Raw genomic sequence first — 18,369 nt, 5'->3', positions numbered from 1 at the left:
AATTGTAATCTAAGCCCTAGAGATGTAAAGACATTTACCCCAGTTTACTCTTAGCAGTTAGAAGGAATCCATTGATAGTGAACAGAGCTATTTGCATGATGTAAAGTTTAAACAAACACATGAACTCTGGGCAGGGTTTGGGATCTAAGTAGACAAGCTGTGAAAAAGCGAAGAACTGTGTGTATTCTGCAGGTGGCATTCTGTGATTAGTGAGAATATTCTCAAGTCTTTTTTTTCAGAAAAAGTTTCAAAGGTCACCTTACTGAGATGGTCTTTTTTAAAATAGTCATCATGACCTCATTGTTCATATTTGTATTTATTTATTTATGTTCATTTGTTTATATATAAATAGATGCTGAACTCAGAATAATCTCCCTCTCCATGGCTAGAAGAACATTGTTGTAGGCCACACATGGCAGAGAACAGAACTGAGAATTGAAGACAAATCTTCTGAGAGGCCATTGCCTGGTCAAGTGTTACTTACTCTCTTTCCCTATATTTTAATTTATATTATTTTGTAATATCACATTTTAATAAATGATATTACAGTTCACAAGCCTGACAAGACAGACAAATCTCTTTTCATCTCACAGTAACAGCCAAATTACTTCTTTTACCCCTCACTTACAACACAAAGACAAAAATTCCTCTGGAGTTTGATGATGGAAAGATCAAGACATTTCATCTACAAGTTGCCATTTGAAGTAATTATTGCCTCTTAGTAATAACAGAATATTTCTTTTAGCATAGTTAACATTTTTTATGTAATCACTTTGCTGTAAAAATGTTAATTGTCACATTTCTCTAACATTTCCCCTATTGTGATTTTATGGTATAAATCCAGAACACCTGCAAGTTGCTGCAGGGTTCTTTCTTTCTGTGCTTGGTTGTTTGATTTCACCACTTAACCACTTAGTTTGTTGGCTACACAACTGCCATGTGAAGTGATCTATCTGTAACATAGTTTGTGATCTTCTGATGGAAACTTTATGCCTAGATATGTAACAATTCTCTTAAGCCATAAAATTAAAGGGGCATTAACCAGGGGTCTGACAACTGTCAAAAATCATTGAAGTTCAACAATGGCTAACCTTACTTAAAAATGAAAGATGGCAGTGTTTTGTAACACACGCAACTTTTTCTAATTGTATTAGTCTTCATTTTCATTTCAGGATTTGCAATTTGCAGAAACTGAAACTGAGATCAATCTTTAATGTAAAAAATAACATTACCTACAGTGTCAAAGGCGTGAGGAAGTGGATTGACTTACCCATCCATAAAGAGAGGAAGGAATGGGCTAAAACTTGGAAAAAAATCTAAGGTATCTTTTGGAGTTCTTCAGTACTTTTGTGAAAGCTCTCATAATTGTAAATGTCTTTCTTGAATGGAAAGAATAAGAAACATAGTGCCATAAGCTGTCAGTGAAAAACACCAGCCTTTGTATCTCAGCTGTGAACAGCTGCAGCTGTTGCCTGATGCTGTTGTCTACACGCTCGCTCAGAGTTTGTGGTTTTCCTCCAGGCAGTCACCACCTATCAAGACAGGTCATAAAAACAACCCAGCCTACTGATGCGTGGTAGTATTGTTTTGTAGTCTCTTTCCAGATAAAATTGTGCTATGTGTTAATTTGAACAGAGCACAGCTCCCATTTTTTGTTTTTGCCATAATTAGCTATCAGTATGTTATCGTTATGAATTATATAGTCATTACCATCATTATTCAGCATTATCAATTATGAACATTATCATCAGCATTATCAAATCTATGCTAAACCAAATATATTTAAATGACTGGAGATAAGGCAATGTGATAAATATGCTACATTTTTCAAAGACTGGCTTAGTAGTCTGACTGGTTAACTAATTGGCAGCCATCTTTTGAGCAGGACATCTATCAGCACTAGTAAAATATGAATCAGTTTGAGTCCTGTTCCAAATCTAAAATGGAAAACCAGTCTAAAGGGCATGGTAATATGCTTCCTGAATGGCTACTTTTATGTTCTGTAGTCCAATTCATTTGTAGCATAGTCCAATGCATTTTTCTCACTTAATGTCATGTACTGGTGAGGTATATTACTCATGAGTATTACTCATCATTACTGAGGTATATACTCAGGTACATTACTGTTTCTAGTGGCATACAATAGTTTGTATACTCAAAAGAATAACCAGTATTCAGTGTTTAATGATTGCTTTGTGCCTTGCACAAACTCTCGTAGATTAAGCATTTCTTCTCAATACATAGTACTTCAGAAAGGAACCAAGCTGGGATGCTGCATCTTGTCTTCAAACGTTAATGATTGTAACCTATCAGTTCCTGGCCTGACACTCTAGCATGCATAATGCAAAACTTGGCATAAGCTCATTTGTGGATCTCTGTAAAGAACGGAAATCAAGCTGGCTTCTAGACTTCTTATGGCAAGTTCAGAGCAAACAGGCCTGCAGTTGAATGCAATGCTGAGTCTGCTGGGACATCCACTAAAAGAGTGGGAGAAACTTCCAGGAAGGCAGAGGCTGGGGAAGCTTAATGGTGTGAGTCTCTAAGAAGTGGCTGGCCAAGAAGAGGTGGCTAGAGGGGCAACTTGTGATACAGCAGCTGATAATGATTGTGAATAAATTTAAGGGGGAGAAAATGCTGACTGAAGAGGGAGCAGGGAGAACATTTCATTTCTGGTATGTAGTTGGTACTTATAAAATAAAAAGCAAATGGCCGACTAAACACTTCCTTTAGGCCTAGTTTCACTACTACAATGGGCCATAGCTTATTTTAAGGCTGCCTAATGCACATGATGTAAAAACATAGAGAAGGCAAGACATTGGTTTTAAATCAAGGAAAATTCTCTGGGGCTACCTTCACTTAAAAGCTCGTCTCTACTGTGTTTCTACTGCAGCACAGTTCATGCACAATATTTTTCCTGAAGTGAAAACCTGTATCCTCTTTGTTATAAATACAAGCGATATGAAAGAATTGGTCTGAGAGCTGAATGTTGGGTGGTTGCCTTGGGAATAATGGACAAAGAACTTGACTGACCCTAAAATATTTGGCAGCTGAGTAGCTTCTGTGTGATTTCATGCATTAAAAGATTTCTCTGCTCATGACAAACATCTTTCTTTAGAATGAGCAGAACTTGAAGACATACTAGGCAAGAAAAAAATGACTCATATGCAGAAACGAGATGGACATTGCCTCCCACCAAACTGTTCACCTGTCACGTCTTCTACTTTGGTATATAACCCCTTTCCTTCTTAATAAAGACAACTGAACGTTGCCTACATACAAATCATGGGGAAAGAAGAGTGAAGCGGTTTTAGCACAAGAAAAGGAAGACTAAGCTAAGTAAGTAAGCTTGATGAAGGTTAGCTCATGTTGGCTCTCAGTGTTTCACTTAGTTACATGATACCTGTTTGATAGGGTTTTGGAAACTTCCAAGAGTACAAATGGGAGTTGGTTACATCCTGGAGCTACTTATTTGAAAGCTAACTTAGTCTTTGTCCATTACATGGTGCCTCAAGTTTGGCTGACATTACATTGGCTGTGAGTCTGGGACTCGTTTCTAATCCTGCTATTAAAAATACCCCAGATTTGATAACTGAATTTGTGGACTAAATGCTCCCCATGAGGGAAAGGTGAAAAGGTGCTTGACTGAATTCTTATTGAGAGGGTTATTTATGTTAGTAATACTTTTACTACACTGTATTATTAATGATAGTATGGAATGAAAGTCTTTGTTTTTTGTTATTACAAATCTATATAAAATATTTGCAAGGTTATTTATGTCTGTAATTAGTATTTCCTGAATTCTGAGTCCTAATGATGGAGGGAGATTTATGTTTCTTTAAGAAAATTTTGTTTCTCTGGTCTTGCTGTTATGATTTATCTGAGAATAGCAAAGATGCCCTCAATTCCCACACTTTGTAAACTGAACAGAATTCATCTAAAGTATGATTCAAAATTACAGATGATTAAGATAGTGAGATACACAATGACTTGTCAGATACCTGGTATGAAAAAATTGATCTTATAAAATAGAGTAACTCTATCTATCCCATTATAAAGTAAACAGCTTTAAAATGAAAAGTGGAACATATGCTTTCGGTTTTGCATATTGGTTTTGTATTCTGTGTTTCCAGTTTGCGGTGTGACTGGACATAGGAATATAAAGTACAAGGAAACACTCTGGACTGAAGTTACATGCTTAGTATGCTACATTTTAAAAACGTTAAGGATATTTTTCCTCCTATTATTTACTCTAATCATCAGGAGACTGCTTCTAATTTCCAGGCACAGATTATTCATGTCCAGTTTATGCCCTTTGTGCTTGTGCCAACCATATCTTTTAAATTAAATAGTTTCAAAATTCAGTGCACAAGAAGGAATTAGAGATCAGGATTGCATTTCCTGTGTGTGGAGCAGTCCTAGTAAGTCACACCTTTTTAATAGTGGTGGACAGTATTCACCTTGTGTTGAGTACCCACCAGCACTAGTCTCATCTTTTAAGACCTGTTCAAGTCACCTCATCCTAGCTGCTGCACAGGGACATATTTCACCCACCTTTACTAATGAATCACATTAGCTGATACATTTCCCCCCTACACACTCATTTCCTCGACTCAGTTGTGTAAGTAATTGCACTTTGAATACTTTGAATGAATGAAAAATGGTATAATGATGCTATGCTCTCAAGAAATCCTCCTGTTTTCTCCCTGTCAGGACTGCTGAGGGGAATTCTTGATCCCTGCAACAGCACAAAGCCATTTTGGGTGAGCAAGGGATCAGCCAGTGCCATCCCCAGGACGTGAGAGAGGCAGGGGAACCCAGCAGCTTCAGGCAAGCCCAAGTCCTGCTCCTGACTGCAAGTCTGCGCTTTGCCATCCCATCCCCAAAACAGCCACTTGGGGACCCTGCCCAGGCCTGCCTGTATCCTGGGAAAGGAGCACACACTTCCCTGCAGCAGCTCCTTCAAGCTTGAGACAGAGAGAGCGAGCAAGGTATGAACATGTGCTGAAGATGATTAACAGGTCGGTACTAGTCGTTCGGTGAACGGGAAGGGGAAGGGGAATGAGATGCTGAGTCTGTTAAAAGCTCAGAGTTCAGGGGAAGCTGAAAGCTCTCTTGTCTCCAGCAGCTGGTGAGAACAACTGTAGCCAAAATCACATTTCCTAGCTGTGACAGCTGGGATGCAGAACACGCATGCATGTACACACATGGGAGGGTCCCTAAAATCCATGATCTAATCTTGAAAACCAATCTCATGACTGTGGACTAGTCCCATATGTTGTGCATATATGTTTGGGGAAGAGGAAGGAGAGAAGGGAAAAGAGAGATGACTGAGTGCTGAACTTCGGGGGAGGGCACAGCTCTAATGCAAGACAGTATGACCAAGGGAGTTTTTCTAAACGTCATTTATTTACGTATTGCTTCCCTTCTGTCTTCCTCTACCTATAAAAAACCCAGTCTGGCTACAGGGAACAAAACACAAAAATGCCAAGAATAAGGTTCACATTCTGAGGAGAACTCATTAGTTTCATCATTATACATGCTATGAAGAGGTAAGAACTTGTGTGGAACAGAGGTGGACAGAGGGATAAGGTACTTCAGAGGAAGACCATTATGGTTGGCATAGAAAGCTGATTTACCTCATGTTGCGCTGCCTCTTTTATATTCTGGATCTTAGAGCGTAATTTGCACATTACTCGTTTGTACGTGGCCAAGGTTCGCTAAAAGAGCATATAATTTTATCTCCTATACAGTTGCCTCTGTAATGATGCTAGGACCTGCTTTGTCTGTTATGTATGAACAGAAAAGAACCAGAAAGAATACAGTGCCTAAACCACGTTTTTAAACCATGCTTTAAAATACTGTGTTTTATCATCAGCTAGGAAAAATGTGCATAAATGAAAGCACTGATAACACTAGTTCCAGGAGACTATCTTATTCAGAGAGTGAGGTCATTGGTGAGCAATGACCATGGGCACATATGTGTGTAACTTACATATTCCACAAAGATCAAAGTCAATTTTTGGTGTAAGCAGATGCACTTCCTTTGGTTTTAAATCAGCTTCCGAGCACCAAGAGAATTACCCTTCCTCTGAAGCTGAGGATGACACTGGTCTCTAGTGACCAGATATTGGATGAAGACAATGATGACTCTGATCTAGCATCATCCAGTGATCCTTATGTTCCTCATAAAGCCCCTGGCACTGAGACTCTGTCCTCATCGCTGTACTTGACCTTCTCATCCTTTGTCTTGCTGCAGCTTCCGCTTCAGGCCCTGCTGTGGCAGATCACGCAGCCCTGATTCGCACAGGAGATGCCGAATATGGGCAAGTGATGTTACTAGAGTACTGGGTTTTCTCATCAGCTTGCACCACAGCTAACTTCCTCATTCCTTCTGCGTGGAAAAATCGGGAAGGTCTACCAGGATTACTCCTCCGTACCTTCAAGGGTTCACCAGCTCCTCTGACCGTATAATCCTTCTTTACCCCATTTCACACCCCAAAGCTCTAATTCAGTATTGTCATTTTATTTGCTGCCAAGAGCGCTGAGCGGGGGCCCCGGGCCCGCGGCAGCCCGTGTCCGTGCCTTCGCGGGGGCGCTGCAGGTAGCGCGCAGCGCGCAGCGCCGTGCGGCTCTGCCTCGGCAGCCCCGACAGCGGCGGGCGCGCGGGGCGGGGCGGGGCGGAGCGGCGCGGCGCGGAGCGGCCCGGCCCGGCCCGGCCCATCCGCCTTATAGCGCGGGCCGCCCGGCTGCCCGCCCGCCAGCGCCGCCCGCACCCGGCCCGCAGCGGGCCGCGCCGAGCCGAGCCGAGCGTGCCCGAGGTGAGCTGCGCGGGGCGCAGCGGGGAGCGGGGCGCCCGCGGGGAGGGGGCGTGCGGGGCGGCTGCCGAGCGCGGCCGGACGTGCGGCGCCCGGAGGGCTCGGGGCGTCTGCTTTTTCTCTTCTTTTTTTTCCCTTCTTCTTCTTTACCCCTTCTCTTTTTTTCCTTCTCTTTCTTCTCTTTTTTCTTCTCTTTTTTTCCTCCTTTTTCTTCTTTTCTTCTTTTTTTCCTTCCTTTTTCTTTCCTTGTCCTTTTTTTCCCCTTCTTTTCTTTTCCTTCCTCTTCCCCCTTCCCCCGAATAAAAAGTGACGGAACAGGGGGGTAGCGCCGTGAAAGGACCCTTTCGCTTCCCCCTGTGCAAGTGCACTGTGGGCAGCATCAGTAGCCAGTTTGGTTGGAGTAGAAGGACTTAAAGTAACTCGGTGGGGGTGGGGGACAAAAAGCTAAGGTCGATATGCCTGCTGCAAGGTGAATCATGCTTAAATCTTCCCTCATTTCAGTTGGTTTGTTTAACTCAAGCTACTAAGTCTAGTCTGTTTCATGCGTGCTTTTTTACACTTGTGAACTGGGGCTGTGTCATGGTTGCACTCAACATTGCTTTCTAAAGCACGAGCAAAGGCAAAGTGTGCTAGATAATAGCCTTGTTCTACTAGGAAGGAAAAGCTTCTAACAGTGTTGGTTATTTAGAACGATGCTTCAAAACTTTTTACTGGATCTTGATGGAGAGTCTTTTGCTGTTAGATGAACAGTTAGCTGTTACAGTTAGCAACTCTATCCACTAAATCTGGAAAAAAAATATTTCTTGTACTGTTTTTTTATGCAGTACATCTCTGTGTCACATTTTTCACTTTGTTGGAGAAGTCACCAAGTTTAATTTCTGAATTTGTGCCTTTAAATCTGGATTGAAAGTAATTTATGGAGGGAATTTCAAGTTACTTCCTGGTGTTTTTATTGGAACTACAGAGCTGAACTACTACTGAGAAATGTTGTTTGCAAAACCTTCTCTAGTTCCAGCTGTGATTTCTTTAAGACAGTCTGAGGGATTTTAAAGGCTGCTTTGACATGATGCTCCTGATTATTATTTTTTATGAGACTTCGTGGGTTTTTGCAACTACTTTTCTTAAGCTTCACCTTTGATTTTTATACTGTTCTGTTTGGCAAATGCATTTCTTTTCCTTTTATTGATTATTAATAATGTAAGATGGCTAATATTGTGTGTCAGTTGAAGTGCATGTCCTCTACAACTGTATTTGTGGCAGTATCTCTTAACGTAGCATTAATTCTAAAGAGGTCTTACTAACATGTGGCAAGGATCAAAACCAATTTTTAATGTATGCATATATGAAGATTTTGTGTGTTTATAAACAAATTGATCAGTGCATCAAAGCACTCAGGAAAGGTGTTCCTGTTCCCTGGTGGTAAATGCATTTTCACATGCCGTGTGCAATGTGTAAAAGGAAAGAAAGCCATGGCTTTGGTGAGTGGCCCTTTGTAGGAGGGCGTAGCAGAGCTCCAGCTGGTGCTCATCTGGCTACCCCCATTAGCACGTTGCGTGCCCGCGTGTGATGTGAACTGCTGCACCACGGCATGACCTCTCTCCTCCTCGAGGTGTTGCTCCCCAGTCCTGCCACGAGAACCCTCTCCAGCTCCCTGAGGCTCTGTGTCACTGCAGTTTGCTCATGCGTGGATGTATCTTGATCAGCGTCTTACTTACTTGTGTGCATGTATACACAGAAATCCTTAGGTCGAGTAGAAATAATTTGAAAGTAGCCCCCCCCCCCAAAAAAAGGCTGTGTAGTATTAACTTCTTTCTTATTCTTTATATGACTATTGTGTTTAGCTAGTGTTGTACTTCTGGTGAAGCAAATCTTTATACATACTTGAAGAATTAAATGCATCATAAATGTGAATATATCCAATACTAGTAAATCCCTCCTTTTTTGATAGAAGTTTGCTAACAGCACCTTCCTTTTCCCTTGCAGCTCTGCTTGTCTTTTTACACTAAACTGCCAGACCATATTGGTATTGCAGCACATGAAATGTGGTTTTTTGAACGACATTTGATGTGAGGGAATTATTTATAGGTGATAGCACAAATAGGCAATGGCCAAGATTGCTCTCTCTTTCTGTGCTAAATAGAGTAATGGTACAAGTAGAGAGAGCCTTCTTTTCCCCTAGATCCATTTCATGGTAGATGAGCTGTGAAGTGGAGAAGTACTCAAGGCCTTCACTGTCTTGCAAAAAAGGAAGGGATGTCCTTAGGTTTGGATCTGACTGCTGCACCTGGCTGTTAGCAGTATGCAAGCGTAGGGTGAGAGGGAACTGAGTCTGCTGCTGGCTCCTGAACTCTCCCTTGACATGCTGCATTGATTTATGAGCATGGCTGCAAGGGAAGTGTAGATAGTCTGGAGGGAAGAGGAAGCAGACGTACGCTAGTACTGAAAGAACGAGAGGTCAGAAGTTCTAAGGAGGGATTTAAAGGACTAAACTGTAGTGGTCAAGTTACCATTAAGGCATGATTATGTGTGTGTGTGTGAAAGTGAGGGTACAGCTGTGTATGTGTTTGGGAATATAAGCCAAGATCAAGAAAGGAGAAACTAGTCAATGGGCTAGTCATGGCTGGGATAGATTCAGGAGAAAATTGTTATTTTTTCACCTTTTCTTCTAAATTTAAATCTTAACTTATCAGGAACTATTTCTGGATCAATGCTATGGAATAGACTCACAGGGAAGCGATAGAAACTGGTAAAAACATAGAGGAATATTGAGGATCATTAACAAAATGTCATTACATTGTAACCATTCAAATTACATGGATAAATATTCTGAATTTTAGCAGCAAGAGTTGGAGATTATTCTGCCACTCGTCTGGAAGATTCCTGCCAGAGAGTAGGGAGAGAAATTGAATTTGAAAAGTGTAAAACCTGTCAACTTCCCCTTCAAGCCAGGGGGAGGGGGAGCCAGTCGGTATGAATGCTGATCACTTCCCTTTTTGGTGTTTGAACCAGCCTTCTTAATCAGCAGATGGTTGATGGTCAGCAGAGCTGATAACGGAGAGATTAGCTGGACCACAGAAAGCTGACCGTCTTTCAGTACGAAGAAAGGAATGAAATGCCATATATTTTTTGCACAGCAATTTTGAAAAACAAAACTCAAATATCCTGCTTGTCTCAACAGGTTGTTACGGAAAACAAAACAAAACAGATGAAACACTACACAGAAAAAGTAAAGGCGGAGAGTAGTGATTTGAGTTTGCATGATTGTTATCCCCTAGCACAGTACAGATAGAATGAAAAATAGATAGATAAATGCTTTCTAATTGCTTTCTCTGCTCTTCTAGAGCAGGGTAGAAACAGTTGTTTTGCTTCTTTATAACTCAGTCTAATATTGTCTTTTTGTCATGTCCAAGGCAGCCCCTGGACAGATCAGTAATTTTAATTTCCTCTGCCTCCTAAACTGTTGTGTTCATTTCTGTTTATTACTTTATCAGAGTTGTCTCTTGAGGGTTGTAGTGGATAATTCAGAGCCTGGGTGAAGCAGTAGTAGACATAGACTGCTTTCTTCTCCATCAGAGCTGTAATTTTGTTCCTCTAAGCCATCCTCTGTTAGCTAGGCAGTGGCTTTGGAATTTTTCTCTTGGTACCTATTTTCATTTTTCATAAAATGCATGTGGATATATCTTGTTTGATATAACCACTGCCATCAGGAATAGTACTAAATGAGTCAATAAACAGTCTGCCTGTTTTGCCCAGGCTCTTTAGCTCAGATGCAGCTAAAAGGATGTTTCTCCATAAAACTGTGTTGAGCTCTCTCTGTTGTAATATTGCTCTCCTTGTACAGTCTCCCATCTGAGAACAAACAGCTGCCTTTTACGGCGGAGCAAGAGTTTTGTAAACAAGCATAAGCCAGATCACTTTAGAGGAAAACTATGATTTCCCTCCCCCCCGATCTGGCTGAAAAAAAGACATTAACGAACAGAAGAGGATGTAGAGACAGGGAATCAATTTGATTACAGGGGCAGCTTCTCAGACCACCATCTCCACTCGAATTGCAGCTGTAAGGTGTATTGGGGAGAGAATAGGAACTTTGTTTCTTCATAGTGTAGAAAGACACTTGCTTTGCTTTCAGTTTTGCCATTTGTGGGACATGTGGAATGCATTAAAATTACACTTGTGTTGTTTGCTCTCCTTTCTCTCCCCCCAGGAAGTCATAAAATATTGTGCAAGTCAAGTTGCATCTTCTCTGATTCGGCTGTAGGGCTTACTGGTAAATGAGGTGTAGATTCAGCTCTTGGAAGCTGACCTCACTCTGATGGACAGGGTTCAAACAGCCTAGAAAATCCCGTCCTATTTCAGTTGAATGGTTCCTCTGATGCAACAGTCTTTTTCACCGATTGCAGAGTTTTGCTAGTTCTTTATTTACCTTTTATTTGAGGCTGTTCTACGGCTTCTTTTTCAATTGGGATGATTTAAAATACAGATAAATAATGACATAGCTGAAGAAATTCATTTTAAATAATGATTACTTTGGGGATAATGACACTAGCATGTGGAGACTGCTCCAATATTAATGCAATTTGCAAACTAAGTAGTAGTCAAAGGGAAATTACATTAAATTTTTGACATACTATCTATTGTGTGAATGTTGGAATTCTTAGACTAATCTAACTTTTACCTTGAATTCTGCATTTCTGTAGGAAGAACTTTGTGTAAAGAATGTTTAAATACTAGGGTATTTCAAGGATAGTAAACGTGAATTTGGCCTTTGGGTTTGTCTCAGGCTGTCTGGGTAATTCTGTTCAGTGCCCTCCCTCTGAATGCACATCTCACCTAGCAGCCGATTTGGGAAGATACACTTGGGTGTTCAGCTGCAGCATCGCTTTGAAAGATGATCTGAGAGTGGAGGGATAAAAGCCATGTGAAAACGACGTAACCTTGCAGTCAGATCCTTGGATGGCTTTCCATGGAGAACAGTGCTGCTCAGGAGGGCTCTGTTTTCAGTCTTCTGGAAAAGCACACTGCACGTGCTGCATTACACAGCCCTGGTCTTTACCCTGATGTGATGGCTCTGTGCCTATCTGATTGCAGAGTGCCTCGTGCTGGAGAAAAGAAAACAGAGGGCCTTGACTAAGTATTTTCGCTGAATATTAAACCACTGATCTATCACTGTACCTCATGGGCAGCTTATGGCCTCTGGCGTTGTCTGAAGTGACAGGGAGTTAAGACTGATCCCAAGAAGGAAAAAAAAAGTATATGTGGGGGCTATTTAGAATTGCAGCTCGTGGGCTGTGTTAGCTGTAGTGGGAAGTAAAACTGGGTTGGAGCGCTGATGGTGTGCCTCATGAAATGCTGGTGCAACATGGGCAGCGTGATGACGAGTGCTCTCACGCTGTGCTGCAGAGTGTGGCTGCAGCAGTGGGCTGCTATCTAGCCAAGCTGCGTGGAGTCCCTTCCACGTGTCATGTTAGCATTGGTGAATGCTTCCCGTGGTGGAGAGCAGGCTGCCAGGCTCTGTGGAGACACAGCTGCCTGTTACCACTGGAACTTTTGATGATTAAAAGTAAAAAATTAAAAACATTTCAGAGGATCAGAGTGTGAACCTTTGCTCTTGAAAGGCAGCAGCTGTTTGCCCAGGTACTGCAGTGGCAAAGGGACTGTTGAGATACAGACTCGCAGCTGCCACAGGAGCTTTATAGGTGGGAGGCACGTATTACTTGGGGGAAGCTCTGTGTCTTCAGAAGTCACGCTGTCTTCTCTAAGGTGCAACTCTATCTTAAAACCTTTCCAGGAGTGTTGCTTTTTCCAACCTTGATACAGCAAATGGCAAAGAATTTGTCTAGACAAAGAGTAGTCTGTGTCCAGGAAAAAAATATAAATGCTTGACTTTCCAGTTAGAGAGGAATTTTTCTTAATGTTGATATTTGTTTAATGTTTAGTTTCTTTACACTGCACAGACAGTCAAATTGACCAAGGCACCCTAGCGATAGGGACTACGTTGTTTTATGAGCTGCTGCCTTCTTAGTGGTTATTGCTCAGTGGCTTGCCCTTGGTGATGTGATTTCAAGAGACTGCTAAAAGGGGATTGCATGTTTTCAGTTACATCAGTTACTTGATTAAAGTAAACCACAAGGTTGATTAAATCTTTTTTTTTTTTTCCCCCACCAAGCGCAGCATGGCAGTGCCTGACTGTACAGTGCAATGACGTATCCAGCCCAAAAGCCCTGCTGATAGCAACTAGGAAGGGTAAAATTTGTTCTGCCTTGTAGGTTGTGACTTTGTTTCCTCTCCTATTTGGAGCAATTCTAAAAACAGAGATTGTGAAATATGTTGATAGTCTTTCCATAAGATCTCTTCATGATGGAAAGTGGTAGGAAGATGACTTAAAAAGAAAAAAAGCATAAAATACTTTTTACATTGGGAACAGAATGATACCTGAATGCAATTTTTGTTATACAGCATTAGGGAAAGTGTGTCTGAAAAGTGATCCTCATGGAGGTTTCAGTTTCTGAAGGAACATGCACTTTGTTTCCATGCAAAGCGGCTTCTTTGCCTTATCCCAAGGACTTCGGCGGTGTTCTGAAAATTGCCCTCATAAATACATAAAACAGAAGTTATAGAGTGTAAATTTTATCTTCTGTCTTCTGTGTGCATATTTTTTGTTTTTTTTTTTTTTTCCTAGTGCTAGAATTCAGCAAGAAGCCCCTCTGAGACATAAGATGGGGGTGCAGTGCCTCTTATGCAGAGTTGCAGGGACTTTGGGAAGGAAACTTCATGCTAGTCTCAGCCTGGGTCTGAATCTGGAAGAGCAGTTGCATAGGCAGTTCCAGTAGAGGCCCAGGGTCACTGGTGTTGTCTTACCGTTGTCTGCTGCTTCACAGTTTCTCACACACTGACCTTTCCCACCCTTCTGTCCCTCTGGCTTTCAACGTCACTGTACCTCTCCTGAAAATCCTTGCAAAGTAGTAATAACGAGAAGCAAGGGTAGTACAGGGCTATCATAGCATTTATTACAGCCTGGTAGAGAGAGAAGTTTTTGCTGGACACTCACTTTAATTGGGTTTTAGGATCCTAGCCAAATTTGTTGTTAAAATTGTTGTGTGGGTGGGCTGCAAGAGAGCCTCTTCCTTTGGTCTCCTTGGCACCCAGCCTGAGAATGAACTCTCTCCGTCACCCCACAGGCAGGGAGCCGTGCAGCCAAGCATCTCTTGGCCACCAAGAGTGGGGTAACCCACTGGACTTGCACATACCCAGTTTCAGCGCTGTGACGTGACTCGTTCTGGATCTACAGTTAACTCTTGAGGCAAGCAGACATGCAATCTTACCTATGGTTTCTTAGACACAAGTTGCAGTAGGTTGCATGGAAAACTTTGGTCTAGCCAAAAATAGCAAAGGCACTGTTAAGATTTCTCTGACTGATCTTCAACATCTTTTGGATGTTGTTCTGTCCTGGATTCATATCCCTTCTGTACAGGCTCTTTATGCATTTGCCATTTACTGCTCAGAGGAGGAATGAGCTATGCACCAGTATTTGGTCAGTGAGGCAACTGTAGAAAAGAGCACTCCGCAAACCCTCTCTTCAGGTGCAAGCCGGAAGTGCCACTGCTTTCCGCTCTCTGAAGGCAAGGCTGTCCATTCCTGCTCACAGGAGCACGTGTGCGGGTCTCCCTGGAGTCCCATGTGAGAGAGTATTCAAAATAATGCTCCCTCGTCAGCATTTTCCGTGGGTGAGCTGTGGGCAGCAACCTGCTGGGCCTGCTGAGTTGTCCGCCCTCACTGTCTGGCTTTACTTGGCAGACAAGAAGTTCAACTACTTTTTGGATTGCAGCCCTTTGTGTCAAGGTTGCCAGCCTGCTGTCAGCGCCTCTCTGCTTGCTGGCCAACCTGCCTGCGGTTCCAGCAGGGCCAGGGATGGGGGAGACCTTTCTTCTGTAACCTGTTAGGCCTCTTGTAAAGTGACCCTAAATGGCCTCATCCCCGTCGGGTAGTCAGAGCCTTGCCCCTGGTGCTCTGCAGGCTGTTTGCAAGCCTGCCTGGCACGTGCAGTTTTCCTGGTTTGGCCGTTCTCTTGGCTCTTTCTGTTGGATTGGGCAGAGCAGCCCTGAAGGCTTGTTGGTGAGTCTTGTTACTCGATGTGGGTTGCTACTCGCGTGGGAGATTCCTAATTACGCCCAGTGAATGAATCTGGAAAAAGGTGAACCTCTTGAGTTCATGGGACTGTTAGCAAAGGGTGAAACAGGTAAATTGGATCAAAGATAATCTTTCCTCAAGCTACCCCACTGTTGCTGCATGTGCTGTTCACTGTTTCTGTGCCGTCTGCTGTTCCCTCTTGTGTTTGTAATCTAAGCAGATACAACTGTTTGGGACAGTGATTGTTGTAATACATTTTTTAATAATATTTTTAATAAAACAATATATTAAAATATATAATATACAGTATACATAATGATAATATATAATATATGGTTATATATAATTAGATAATGTTTTAATAAAACAACATTTTATTAAATGTATATTTTTGTACACATTTTTAACTTCATACCTGAAGGATTTACATGCTTAAAGACTCACCCACTTTCTTCAACTATATCAATGGATTTTACCCTCTCTAAAAACCTTATGTTGCCAGTTGCTTCTCTTGCTTTGATGTATGTTGGCTTTTGGGCATTAGCACAATAGCCATGAAAAGTAGCATCTGTGATTCTAGACAGGTCTGTTCTTTTCCATACATTTCTAGCACATGATTGGAACCATCAGTCTCAAAATCAGAACTTCGTAAATACTTTTTTTGATGCATAAGTCGACATGGCATTCAGCCTCACACCAATGGCTCTGCTGGCGTTGCAGTTTTGCTAGCAGTAAAACACAATACAATGTGTTTTGTCATGTAACTGGCTCTGAATGCAGAGTAGATGTGCTGAGCAAGAAAGTCTGGTTTTTGTACACGTGGTAATTAGTAAAAGCAATCAAACTCTCCATGTGTCTGTGTGCTCACTAGCCAAGTAAGTATGGTATGTTACCTACAGTAGACTCTCTGGACTCTCTGGAATTGTAAGCCATTTGTGAGACTCTAGAGAATGTTCCCTAGAAATCTAAATAGTAGTAACTGTGGTGTTTTCTAAACTGACAGCCAAGAAGATGTGTCAGAGGATTTGTATAACCTGTAGTTTCCAAAAGGTTTAAGGTGTTGAGATGACTACTGTCCCTCGAGCAGTTTAGAGGTTGTGAGTTATGGGTGTGTCACTTTGACTATATTACCAGTTAGTGCAATTGCAGATTTTGATTACACCATATAGTGGCTACTGGTTTGTCTATATAGTAAACCAGGCAAATGTATTTAAAGAAGCTACTCACTAGAACTAGTTGTGTTTTCAAGACTGGTTTGAGGGGAGTTCTAACTAGACAGAGGATACAATGGCAAGATTTTCAGTTTTGCAACTGGTTTGGTTATGTGTGTTTAAAGAAAAAACCAGATTTTTTTGAATATGTAGTTTATGTAGTGCTTGTCCTGAAGAGTTTAGTGAAATGAACTAAGACAATTTCAGCTTCAGAGTGAAGAACTAAAAATTATTCTTACAATAATCTTGATTAAGCACTTACCTCCTAACGAAACATAACTTTTGCTTGCCAACAGTGTTTGCTAGTTCAGGCCTTGAAGGGCTCTTTTCACTAAAAGAAAAATCTGAATGCGACTCCTTGCATTAAGTTTTCTGGCATGGGACAAACACCTCTGGTTCCTCATGGTGTGCTGAGTTTCACTTGCTGCTGCTTGGCAAAGATACCAGCCTCCAGAGCCACAGGTACTGACGCAGCAACTGGAAGGGGCTCAGAAGCAACAAGTTCTTGCTGCAGCCAGGAAGTTGGCTGAGGAGGGTTCGCACAGATGCCCACTGGCAGAGGAAAGCAAGAGAGCATTACATCTGTCTATTAAGCTGGTTTGCAAGAAGTCTTGTTTTCAGTCTCATTCCATTCTGGATTGTGCAGTTGGAGGGTATTGAGACCTGAATCCTGATCTGAGGATGGAAGCAAGATTGAGCATCATCAGCCTTTCGAGCCACACAGGCTCATTCAGGTTTTTGCATCCAAAGATCTTCACAGACAGCTGCTAGGCCTCACAACATCACTGTGAAAGTGGTTGTTATTTCAGCTTTAGAGCTGAGGAAATAAGGACGCAGAGGGATGACTCAGGGTTATACTGCAAAGCATTGTCTGATCTGGCATGCTATTCTGTGCTCCTGTTCCAAACTTGATATATTTGATCATGTTTTTCTCTTGCACATTGAACTTTTAAAATTCTTTTGTGCCATTTTCTAAGCTTCTAATATCATTCTTTCTTTTTGCGTTCTAATTGTTTGATGTTTACACAACTAGTAGTTGACTGGCAACAAGTTAGTGTGAAATATCACCCTTTTTTCAGAGGGGGAGCAGGTTCCTATGTTTTCTGGACAAGCTTGCTCTTTAACTTATCAAATATTTTAAAAACAGCAGTTGACTTTGAAGTTTATTAGCATGTCCTTTTGTCCCTGTGTTCAGAAAATGATTAAGTTTCAGAGCTTTTTCCTGAGAAGTACAAATTCCAATGTTGTTTACTATTACTTGGGAAAGTGTTTTCATTATAAACTGCAGGAAATGAGCCTGCAATAGTTAACTCATCCAGCAGCCTAAAAATATTGGGAGATGCGCTCTGGAATTGATAAGGTTGAACATTTTTAAATTATTTATTTTACCTTTCTTTGTAAATTATGCTTGAATAGAAGGCCTGTACTTGCAGTTAGTTCTCTTTGGCAATGGCCTGATAAAATTCCTAGGCTCTTGTTATTGTCCCAGTTGTGCTGGCTTACAAGAGCTGAACATTATATGCTGCTGCAAGTCCTCCTTGTGAGAGGTTTTGGGGTGACCAGAAACTTGCGTGAGGTATGATGCGATACACAGAAAATAGGTTGAGAAATGTGGTGGAGGGAAGAAGAAGAACAGAAATGCGGCTATTAAATGGGCCTGTGATCTGAAAGCTTATATGTATTTTCTTCTTCCATTAAAATACAGGTCTGCTATTCCATCTCCTGTCTTCAAAGAGCGTGCGGGGAAAAAATGTTTCTTTTTGTTTGAGTTTAATGGAACATTCATTTCCACAGGTCTGAGTGCTCTATTATTTAACCTGGGTTAAATACATATTTAATTAAATGCTCTTTGTCGGAGTGCTAAAGGGAGATTGTAGACTTAATGCAGGTGGAATGTAGATTAAAAACTTTGTTGTAGTAGAAAAAAATCTATCCTAAATGAGCCATTTGTCTAGTGAGCAGTTTTCCTTCCAGAGCCTGCGAAACAACATAGGACAGAAAGACTTTAATCTCAAGAGTATTTCTTTTCCCTTCAGTAAACAAAATTTTCTTCATCTTGTGTCATAGGTACAGAGGATTTACTATTTTCTAAAGTATTTCAGTAAATTTTATGTCAGTCATGTTATTGAAGCAGGCTTCTAATGAGATCTTAAACACGAACCTTGGTTTAATTGGTTCTTGAGAGATCTAATTGGGTTACGCTCCGATTACTAAAC

The 18,369-nt window shown here is 41.5% G+C and overlaps 1 protein-coding gene across 7 annotated transcripts in view; it reads left to right on the top strand.

Annotated features, from left to right (window-relative positions):
• CARHSP1 (calcium regulated heat stable protein 1) overlaps positions 1-18,369 on the top strand; it is an 81,761-nt gene that overhangs the window by 37,003 nt on the left and 26,389 nt on the right. For 6 of the 7 annotated variants that reach the window (XM_062588518.1, XM_062588519.1, XM_062588516.1 and 3 more), the window contains 3 exons: positions 1,173-1,321; positions 3,116-3,336; positions 4,711-4,988. The gene's annotated coding sequence lies outside the window, so the exon portion shown is untranslated. Of the gene's footprint in view, positions 1-1,172; positions 1,322-3,115; positions 3,337-4,710; positions 4,989-6,746; positions 6,819-18,369 lie in introns of those variants that run through there. The other variant, XM_062588520.1, reaches the window with a different exon arrangement.

This window comes from Rhea pennata, chromosome 15 (assembly GCF_028389875.1).
Source record: "Rhea pennata isolate bPtePen1 chromosome 15, bPtePen1.pri, whole genome shotgun sequence".
NCBI lineage: Eukaryota > Metazoa > Chordata > Aves > Rheiformes > Rheidae > Rhea > Rhea pennata.
Note: the sequence above shows the minus strand (reverse complement) of the source record. Positions and strands in the feature narration are given on the sequence as shown.